Genomic DNA, 12,217 nt, shown 5'->3' with positions numbered 1-12,217 from the left:
GGTCAAACTATCGTATCTCCAGCTGCTTCAGATGCCAAGATATCAAAAATTGTCAAAGTGTTGTACAATGGTTTTGCTATGGAATTGTGAAACTATTTTTTCCTTTTTCTGAAAATGCAACGTTTTGGATTTATGATATTTTTGCATAATAGCAACGATTATATATATATATATATATATATATATATATAATGGAACGAAAACGCAATAAAACATTCGGACAGAAGGACAATACAAACGCAGACAGGAGTAACAACAATTAGAAGGACAGGGAAAAAAGAAGACGGGCGATTCGCGGTCTTCCTTTCTCAGTCAAGTTACCAGATGTGCTTACCGTTTCGGGCAGTTACACTTGCGTAGTTGAAATTTATAGAAAAGCAAAAGACGAAGACAAGTGTATGAACAGCAAGAACGTTTGACATACGCGTGTATATAGACATATATATGTATACACGCGTACACCAAAAACCTGCGTGTGCGTGCGTGCGTGCGCGTGTGTGCGTTTGTGTGTACGTGTGTGTTTCCACCCAATATTTCTTCTCTGTCAGATATTTTACTCAACCAACACCCACGTCTACACCCACCAATGTTTCTTGCCATTCGCTTCTCTTCAATCTAAAATTTATTTCTGAATAATATTTCGGGGCCCTGTTTTCCTTGTTGCTTTTTCTCCTTTTCAGATTCTTTTATATGCCTGTTTTTCCTCTTCGGTGATTTTTTTTCTGCTTATTTGAGCCACTTTTTTTTCTTTCTGTTATATTTATTTATGTATTTATTTGAAAATATATTTTGAATATCAAATATTAATGTTCTGTCCTGTCTTTTATTTCTTCAGCTAATTTCCTCTTCTATATTCTTATATATCACTCATCTTTTTCATTGTTGCCCCATTTCAGATATTGCACACGCACACACACACACACACACACACACACACACTATATATATATATATATATATATATATATATATATATATATATATATATATATATATATTTATTTATATAAAACAAGTTAAGTAGTTAGTACTAAACTCTCTGTACGAGATACAAGTACTAACTCTACTGAAAAGTAACGGCTGTTACAACCTCAACGAGATTGTACCATACAGTACACACTTAATGCTACTCTTTTTAACCCCAGGAGGACATCTCCTCCAGGTAGTTATCGGAATTCGGCTGCTATTTCTGGTAGCTTTTATTTAACTCCATTATTTTGCAGTTAATTAACCCCATCTAGAGTCAGATCAAATCCAGCCGTAATCGTTTATCACAAATACCAGTTATACCATAGGGTGCAACCTATCAACTACATCATCTCCCTTGCTTGTCGCCGTCTTCTTCTCCTCCTCCTTCTCCTTCTTCTTTTTCTTCTTTTCTTCTTTCGCCTCCTCTTCTTCTCTTCCTTCTTTTCCTCTTTTTTCTTCTTCCTCCTCTTCTTCTCCTTTTCATCTTCCTCCTCAACGATGTCGTGTTCATTAAGGTTTTGAACCCTCGTCCCCTGTCACGGCAGAGGCAAGCGGCCCCTAAAACCATTCCGTCTGCATTTCTCCCCCTCTCCCCGTCATCGGATCGATCGCAGTCTCTGGCTCGACTCCTTTATTTATCGATGCACCCAACTCGCAAAGAAAGAAAAAAAACCAAGATCTGAAACCTAAGGTCATCGGAACGTAGAACATAAAGAGCTGGAACAAACACCACGAGGCATTTTGTTCCGGAAAATCTCTGTGTCAAGTACCTGGGTGGATAAAATATGTAAAAGACATGTCAGCTTCACTCTGGTATTCTCAAAGAAAATTGTGAAATTATGTAAAATAAATTTTTCCTATCTTCAAAGTTGGCTTGGATGGCCATCTTTGAAGTGTCGTGGAATAGATAGCAATTACCCTTTCAGGGTCTGAATTCGTTATATCCGCCTTTGTGGTCAGTTATAACGAAGCAAATAAAGTCGCGCTGGGAATGTCTATGTTTTGCATTCTTCCGGGGATGTTAAAACAAGTACCAGTCAAATTTTAGGATCGATTTCATCGATTGATTACTTTATCTTCAAAATGTCTGTCCTTCGTTCACCTATACACTACTGGTGAAATGAAATACTTGGTGGTGATCGGGGTGCGAGTAGTGGTAGTAGTAGCAGGTGTGGGGCAGCAGCAGTAGAGGTAATGGTTATTGTGGTGGTGGTGATGATTGACGGTGGTGGTGCTGGCTGCGGCAATAGCAGTAGTAGTAGTAGTAGTAGTAGTAGTAGTAGTAGTAGTAGTAGTAGTAGTAGTAGTAGTAGTAGCAGTAGCAGCACCATATGTTGGCCGTGGAGCAATATAATGGATTCACAACACATGCTGGTGAATGGCTGTTTCCATGTAATGCATCGATCGATTTTTCTATTGAAGGTCTCCTCCTCCTCCCCCTCCTCCTCCTCCTCCTCCCCACAGCATCTTTCCAGCCACTCCACTCCTACCTACCTATCTACCTACCTCCACCCGACCCCCATTCATGTACGTCTTTCCTAATGTCTCCACTCCTTCCCTCCCTGCCACCGCCTCTTCACGGTGACGGATATATGGAGCGTGACAATAGCAGTTCCCATGGCTTGGGTAACACTCTGTCACTTGATCGATATTTCCGATTATTGATTATCCAGTTAGCAATCGATTTCTGGGTCATGTTTTTGCGATACACAGTACTGCGTACTGAATGTTGTGTATAGCGTAGCGTGTACTCTATGCTGTGTACTCGGTATTGTGCACTGTGTACAGGTTATTTTGTATTGTGTACTCGGTATTATGCACTGTGTACTTTGTATTGTATATTGTGTAGTGTGTACTCTCTATTGAGTACAATGTACTGTGTACACTGCATTGTGTACTGTACGTTGTGTATTGTGTAGTGTGTGCTATGAACTGTGCATGAGGCTGAATTGCTGAATGGTTAGGGTGTTGCACTAACAATCGCGAGACCATCGTTTTAATTCCCAGACCTGGTGGTACGTTATGTTTGTTGAGCGAAACACTTCAGATCACTTCGACACCTGACGCGTGGTACACGGTGCACCTGTTCAGCCAACGTCGATTTGAGGGAGGGAGGGAGGGAGGGAGGGTGAGCAAATGTGGAGCACAAACACTTGATCATTATAAGCAAATCATTTGTGCGGGTTTGTTCACCAGGTTCGATCTCTGTGCTCTGTACACAAAACACAGCACATACTACGGTGTTTAGAGCAACGCACTGTGTGTTACGCACAATGTAATGGTTGCACGTATGTGTGTGTGTGTGTGTGTGTGTGTGTGTGTGTGTGTGTGTGTGTGTGTGTGTGTGTGTGACGTTTTGAGTGAGTGTTTGATTGAAGGAAATTCAATGAATATCTGTGAATGTTGCTTCGTGAGTGAGAGTATGAGCGAGAGCGGGAGAAGGTTGGCACGAGGGCGTGCTTTTGTGAGTGAATAAATATCTGAGAGAAAAAGTGAGTTTTAGGTTATGATATAGAGTTTGGTTAATGAGTGAGTGAGGTAGGAATTGAGTGATGGTGTGGGGTAGCGATTTATTAATGTGTATGCTGATGAGTGGTTGAATGGGTGATAATTGAGTGATAGTTGGAAGGACTGATGGAGTGAGTGTGAGAGTTAATGAATGTGTGTTAATTGAACGGTTCATTTGTTCATTCGGTGAGTGATTAGTTAAGTAATTAAAACATCAACAAAACAACATCAGTCACACCTTAATTGAACATCAATCTAATTGCTACCACTTTAATATGACATCCCTCCATTTAGTTCAGCACCTTAGTAAGGCGCGTGGCTTAGTGGTTAGGGTATTCGGCTGCCGATCGTAGGGACCTGAGTTCGATTCCTTGCGACGCGGTGTCCTTGAGTAAGATACTTGATTTCATATTGCTCCAGTTCACTCATCTGGCAAAAATGAGTTGTACCTGTATTTCAAAGAGACAGCCTTGCCACACTCTGTGGTCACGCTGAATTTCTTTACGTACAACATTAACGGTTACGCATGTCTGCGAAGTACTCAACCACTTTCACGTTAACTTCACAAGCAGGCTGTTCCGGCGATCGGATCAACTTGATCAATCGTTGTTGTAACCAACGGATTGTCAGTTTAAGTCGTCGGTCCAACGCCTCCACTTGACTAAGCCACCAGACCAACATCCTCTCCCTCCCCCACCCCACCCTACACACCCATCAGTAAACTAACAATTCGATCACCCATCGACACTCCAGAGAACCTTACATTTAAACTAAGAAATTAAATAAATGCTTACCTGTTCTTCAATCGATAATCAAACATTTCCATTGTTCTAGATTGTTCGATCTCTTGCAGTAACACTCGAGTATGATGCTATACATCCTGTGTCATGTCGTGTAATGATGTATACATGTGTGTGCGTGTGTGTGTGTGTGTGTGACACTATATGTTTTCCAACCTTACATCGATGTCAGACGACAGTGCGCCAATACTAGTTTACTGATGAGGTTTATTCTGTGTTAATTCGTACAGTTGGGACATATCCCGTGATATTGTATCTATGTTTGTGTGTGTATGTGTGAGAATATGTTTATTTCTGTGGATATGTGTGTCTGAGTGTGTATGTGTGTGTATGTGTGGTTCTGTATACTTTGTGTGTGTGTATGTGTGTGTGTGTTACACTGAATTCTCCGAGTAAATATTAAGTGCAGCTGCCGTATATTCTGTAAATATATCTTGCGACTGTATTTTGTGTGTCTTATGTATTCTGTGTCACTGTAGTTCTTTTGACGCTGAATAGGCTTTGCTTTAACCCGTATAGTTTGTCACAGAATATTTATTTTCCTTTCCATCTTGTAGTAGCATTTATCGTCTTTGTATTGTTGCTGCTGCAGTTGTTAGTGGTTGGTGGTGATATTGTCATTGTTACTGTTGTGGTGGTGATTTTGAAGGTGTTGATGATGGCTTACATACTTCCAATGACGTTGATATTACTGTTCAGGCAGTTGTTTTTACTCTTCCTGTGCATATAATACTGCTCTTGTTGTTGCGGTTATTTCTGTTGTTGTTCTTGTTCTTCTTGTTCTTGTCTGTTACTCATTTCTGGAAGCTAGATATAAAAGAAAATAAATAAATAAGCATTAGATGAAAAATCAATAAATAAAAGCTCAATATTGAATGGTTGCAAATACATTTAGATGCATGTCACCGAACGGACCTATTACAACAATCAACCTACAAGATAGAGCAGTCAAATTCTCACAGATCACACTGTATGTAAAAATGGCAAGATGGTCATGGTTGGAGGGTCTTTAATTATAGATCTGGTCCCGAGGGGTTGTTGAACTTAGGAAACATGCAGATATAGTGAGTGAGTGATTGATTGAGTGAGTGAGTGAATGAGTGAGTGAGTGAGTGAGTGAGTGAGTGAGTGAGTGAGTGAGTGAGTGAGAGAGTAGGTGAGTGAGCGAACGAGTGAACAGAAAGGTAGTAGAGAATTAAGAGTGAAGAGTGGGAGGTAGGGAGCTAGTGAGACAGTGAGTGAGGGGTGAAAGAAAGAGGCGGCAGAAGGAGTTGAAGCGTTGACAGTTGAAGAGATTTGGTCAATGGACGTGACATGAGGACAAGCAGACGATGAAGAACTAAAAAAAAATAATAACATCGTTCAGAAAAATAAATTAGTTTTGAATCAAAGGTTAAACAGAGAGGTTAAATATGATGTTACTTATTCGACAAGTTTAGCAAAATATAAATTATGTCGGATAAACAAATTATCCAACATCAATATTCTGCGGTATGAGTGGATGTATGTGTGCATATAGGTGTGCATACATATATTCAAGTATATGCATACGTACATGTATGTATGTATGTATGTACACTTGTATGTATGTATGTATGCATATATATATACACGCATAAGAGCGTGTGTTTATTTATACATGTGTATCTATATATGTCTGTGTGTATGCATGTATATATTCATATACACACACATATATGTATATATGCGTGTGCACGTGTGTACAAAAGAATGTATGCAATATCTGTGTACATATATGCATATAAAGACATGTGTGTATGCATATATAAATATATATAGGCATAGATGTACACAAACACTCACACAACATATATATGCACGTATGTATTTATATGCCTACAAAAAAACGCATACACATATATGATGTAGACCAAAATAAATAAAAGGAAAAATGAAGTCTTAATATATATATATATATACTTGCACACAAACACACTCACACACACACACTCTCTCTCACACACACACACACTCACACACACACACACACACTCACACACACACACATACACATGAAGTGTCCGACTCAGTAAAAACTCCAGACACAAAGCTTTATCATACGGATTTAAACATGAAGGTCGACCAAAATTTTTGCGGATTAACTATTTTCCTAGACTCTTGCCTCACAACGCATTTCTCAAAGTCTTTAAGAAAAAAATGTACCAGATTGAGATCCATTGTGGGTAGAGTGGTGTAGTTTAATATTGCTATTAAAAGGGGGGAAACAGGATTCTTATAAAGTTTCTGCAAATATTTGTGCACTCAGAATGTATTCGGGCGAGTGTATGAGATATTCATGTCGACCGCCATTGACGTCTGTCTGATAAAGCTTGTCATGGTACGTCTTAGTATGTCAGACAGTCTGCAGAAATAAGATACGTGCCGTTGGCATCTGTGCGTGCGTGCGTGCGTGCGTGCGTGCGTGTGAGTGTGTGAGTGTGTGAGTGGGAGAGAGAGAGTATGTGTGTGTGTGTGTGTGTGTGTGTGTGTGTGAGTGGGAGAGAGAGAGTATGTGTGTGTGTGTGTGTGTGTGTGTGGTGATTTTTTGCTTCAGCCTGCTTACATGCTAAAAAAGGCTCCAAACACGAATTCATCAAACTAGCCTGTTATCATTTCTTGATAAATAGGTAACCCTCGGCCGCCTGGCGTCCGGTTCAGTGAGGTACGTTGCCCTGCCGGCCTGACAAGCCAAAGGGGTAGCATTGTTCAAAAGCCTCAACAGTGCAGGGGGACGCATCGTAACCGGTGGGGAGTAACAACACCCGTCAGCCTGGTCGATTGTGATATGGCTATCAGCGCGTGCGCACGTGTGTGCACGTATGTGCATGTGTGTGTATGTGTGTGTTGCGTGTATATTTTTGTATATATGCATATTTTCCTTTTTCTTTACCATATGAATTATTCATTTAAATACTACGGGATGGTCAAAATATATTTTTTTACGAAATAAATCTATTTTAGTAAGCAGATCTTTTTTAGAAAGTACATCTTTCATAAATGTATTTCTCTTATTTTGTATTTTTTCTGAATTTTTTTTACTTATTTGCTTGCTTTCTTTTTCAATTTTTATTTTATTTTATTCGATTTATCTACTGCTTCCTTCTTTGACTTTGTGTTGGTCTACGGTCATTGCCTTGCATAAAGCAAACCATAAACGATAATCTACCGAATACATCTATTGTCCATAATATGCATAATGAGATTATTTGCAATCTGAAGTAAAGCTGATGTTTCGAACCATCATAATTAGTTGGTTGGTTATATTACAACACACACACACACATACATACATACATATATGTACGTGTATGTGTGCGTGTGTGTGTGTGTGTGTGTGTGTGTGTGTGTGTGTGTGTGTGTGTGTGTGTGTGTGTCTACGACGAGTTTCTTTCAGTTTCCGTCTATCAAATCAACTTACAAGGCTTTGGTCGGCCAATGGCTATAGCAGAAGACACTTGCCCCAGGTGCAACGCAATGGAGCTGAACCCGGAACTATGTGGTTGGGGAGCAAGCTTCTTACTACACAGCCACCCCTGCGCCTGCTTATTTATATATATATATATATATATATATATATATATATATATATATATATATATATATATGCATGTATGTATGTATGTATGTATGTATACATCTATGTGTATGTGTACGCATGTATGTATTATTATACTTGCGTATGGTCATCTTTTGCCAATTAAACACAAGCACTGTTTATTTGCTTTTCGCTTTAGGTTTATTAATATTATTTATTTATTTATCCTTTACTTTGTTTAGAAAAAAAAACTACACGTTTATATGAGACTTATTTGGTAAATTAATTCAACATCAAGTATTGTCATGGGATAGTTTCAATTCCTTAGAGAAACACTTCCACGAAATCGGAACCCTTGCTACGTAACATTTAATACCCCGGTTGTTGACAAAAGAATGCTTTTTATACACCCAGCACATGATTACACACTTTTGTTAAATATTGAATTCATTTAGTCATTTGTGCCAGACAATGTTATGTATTGCTTCTTGTCGACATAAATATGTTTCCAGCATAATTACGTCTGTATTTGTGCACGCGTTTATGCACATGAACATACACATACATGCAGATATATACACAGGCATACATTTTAAACACGTATGGGTATATACATATGTACATACACATAAGTTTAAGTGCACACGCAAACACACACACACACACACACACACATACACACATATACAAAAATGAATACATTCCTTCTTACATACATATGCATGTACTATGTATATGTGCATATACATACATACGTACGTACGTATACACAGACACACACACACACACACACACACACACACACACACACACACACACACACACACACACACACACACACACACACACACGTATATACATATCATAAAAATATGTACGTATACATATTTACACAGAAAAATACCCTGTTGATGATGTTGAAATTTCAATGAAGGGGCCTTGGATCTAGGTTAGAAACCGGCTCTTTCTTTATTGGCAATAAATCTTGAAATAAAATTGAATGACATACATACATACATACATACATACATACATGCATAAGAATATTTTCAGATCACTGCTTCAAAACCCACAGCTTGTAACTTTACATTTACACCAAGAATTATGGATGCAGTTGGCTGTGTTTAATGTAAAATACTTGAACAGCTTGGATTTTCAGGCAGCATAAGGGACCAGCTAACCCTTTTCTTTACAGAAACAATGTAAAATGTAAAAATATACAAGTTTGTTCTTAAATATAACATATAGGCTTTTTTGATTTGTTAGAAACCCACTTCTTATTTATTGAGGGAATTCAGATAATTAAAATAGAGAGAAAATCTAAACAACCTGTTTTGTCTTTCTCTTTACCCTGGATTTTAACATTGAAGTAAACTTCCATAAGGAACGGAGATACAAATGAAAGTCTGATGGGAAAATGTCAAAGAGCAGGACAAGTAATTCTATGTAGAATATTGGTGAAAGATACTTAGAAATGTAGGAAGATTGGAAACCTTTCAGGAATTGATTCTGAAAACTGTAGTCATTAAAGAAATGTTTTAAAGAATTAAACTGTCAACGTTGATTGTATGGAATCAGACTATTTTACCATTTTATGTCTTAGAGAAATCATGTCTTTTTTTCCCCAGCCATTTTTGATGGGTCATCAAATAGATATGTATGTATATCATATAAGTGCGTGTGTGGGTGTATACTTATATACATATGTATGTATGTATGTATGTATGTATGTATGTATGTATGTATGCATGTATGTATTTGTGTAATAGATAGATAGATAGATAGATAGATAGATAGATAGATAGATAGATAGATAGATAGATAGATAGATATACGTACATAACATAATTCATTTAAGCACGAAATAATTTTTCTCTGAAAGTGTTCAGTGATAATTTCCAAATTAATTAAAATTATAAACATCTACATGTATGTATGTGCATGTCTGTGTGTGTGTGCGTGTGTAGAAACAGCAACAATGCGAATATAGCAAGCGTTATCATTTTTCCCAAACAGAACTGTCATGTAGATTCAGAGATTGGTCACTTTTGACAAACGTGGAGAAGAATATTGAATACAAAAAGTGAAGCGTAAATGTTTTATTAGACACTAAGAGTTGTAAATCTAAGTCCCATGGTGTCAAGTGTTGAAGGCAGTGACAATAGAAAGGTGGCGTTGTCACAGTATATCAGCGAGAATATTAAAAAGAACCGTTGAAATATTGCTGATTAGCAGCACATCGAGATTTGGTTGGTTTTCTCAATAGCCAGTGAGAAAAAGTCCTCTTATCTATTAGCATCATGCAAAAACCTGAGAAGAATTCCATGTGCCCCGGCATGGCCGCAGTTCAATGCACATGCGTCAGTCCTACACGATAAAATTAATTCTACAAGTATTGAATTCTTTTAATGCAAAATGTTGATCGTTATTCACAAATTTACATCTCGAAAACCAACATTAATTCACACCCATATACATACACATATAGATAGAGAGAGAGAGAGAGAGAGAGAGAGAGAGAGAGAGAGAGAGAGAGAGTGATAGATATACACACGTATATGTATACACGCACAGACACATACGCATGTATGTATGTATGTATGTATGCATGCATGTATGTATATACATATACATATATATATATATATGTGTGTGTGTGTGTGTGTGTGTGTGTGTGTGTGTGTGTGTGTGTGTGTACGTAGGGTGTACGTGGTTTGCTTGATTTATAACCTTCTTCGTTTATCAAACTTGGCCATCAAGAATAAATAATTGATTAAGAATTATGACTAAGACTAAAAATAAGAAGAGTACAGCCGGTCACTCGTGTATCATGTTATATGACCCAACACTAAACACCTGAGACAAAACTCTGGAGAGAATCTTTCTAAAATGGCAAACACAGGCGCCATCTTGAAACAAAACACAGCATTTGCTTTGTTTCTCGACAGACGCCATTGCCATGTCTCTCTCTTCTCGTGTACTGACGTTATTATAGACTTGTAAATGATATATTTAATTCTACGGAAAAATATTTATATCTGATTTTTATTAAATCTTCCATATCTTGTCTAATAAATATTTTATAAAGATTCTATGCTCTCCGTTATATGAATGGGCTGTATGTTTAGGTGCGGGTGAATATGTGTGTGTGTGTGTTTGTGCGTGTGTATGCATATATGATAAAACGCACTCTTTCTCTCTCCCTCATCATATATACATATATGCAATAGTAAATCTTAAATTATTGGGAGATAGGGAGAGACTGTCAGGGAGAAAGAGAGAGAGAAACTGCCATACGCATTGCCGTATATAGCTCTATAACAATCTATCGGTATTTTTCTCTGTGTGTTTATTATTGTATATGTGTGTGTTTATGTTTATGTACTCACATAGACACATACACATACACACACACACACACACGCACGCACACATACACAAACACACACGTCCATCATTGTATCCCTTGGAAGATCTTCGAACACTTTCTTGATTTTGGCCACCAGATTGGTCTTGGTGTTGCAGAAAGAGCGGTTGGTGTCTTTCCCAACCGCATTCCACACATAGTAATCCACGAGATTACAACTGAAGGAATTAGAAAGCCAGAAATTGGGATCGGGTAAGTCATAGACATTCTCCGACAATCACTTCTGATTCTCTCCGGAGTTATGGCAAGGAGCTGAATCCTTCTGCTACACATATGGCCTTCCCGCAACAACCCTCTCCAACCAGGGTTTGACCACTGTCTCCAGCAGCTTCACAAAGCAGAACTGAGCCCAGGGCTCTGTTCAAAACTGTGACACGACAGGACGTCATACTCAGAGTGCCTTCTGTGTAGCTTGCTGCTGGCCACGGCCTCGTACTCCCCGTTGCAGCTGTCCATGTGAAGTCTTGCAGCCTTTACAGGTGTTCATAGAGCATTGAGCAGCAATCATGATGTCGGCATTTTGATAATCGACGTGAATCATCATGAAACACTTAATCCCTTTTCAAATAGTCAAGCGGCTTCCATTCCTCCATGACAGCTAACTTTTTCTCAAATACAACTTTAGTCTTTATGTTCTCCAGCGCCGTTCACTATTCACCAATACGTTAACGAGAAGAAAGAATACATGAAAATCCTTAGATTTAGCGCGAAAACCCACGCACACACACACACTGGTAGAGAGAGGGGAAGGGAGATTCACAGTTATTTTTTCTCAGTTTATTATTACATCACACCCGTATTCTCAAATCTCTCATTCACACTCGTTCATTCATTCACACACAAACACACGCGTGCGTGCGTCTCTATGTATGTAAGAAGGGATTGTTCCCAGCTCTTTAGCTCTCTGTTATTTATTTATTCACTGTTACTCTAAAGTTTGACACAAATACAACAAGC

At 38.3% G+C, this 12,217-nt stretch overlaps 1 protein-coding gene across 4 annotated transcripts in view; it reads right to left on the bottom strand.

Moving 5' to 3' along the window:
* Positions 1-12,217, bottom strand: part of LOC106869076 (uncharacterized) — a 277,337-nt gene that overhangs the window by 157,711 nt on the left and 107,409 nt on the right. For all 4 annotated transcript variants that reach the window (XM_089341271.1, XM_089341273.1, XM_089341274.1 and 1 more), the window contains exon 2: positions 4,272-5,084. The gene's annotated coding sequence lies outside the window, so the exon portion shown is untranslated. The remainder of the gene's footprint in view (positions 1-4,271; positions 5,085-12,217) is intronic.

Source organism: Octopus bimaculoides, chromosome 24, assembly GCF_046866305.1.
Source record: "Octopus bimaculoides isolate indiv1 chromosome 24, ASM4686630v1, whole genome shotgun sequence".
NCBI classification, from domain to species: domain Eukaryota; kingdom Metazoa; phylum Mollusca; class Cephalopoda; order Octopoda; family Octopodidae; genus Octopus; species Octopus bimaculoides.
This window is presented reverse-complemented; position numbering and strand designations above follow the sequence as displayed.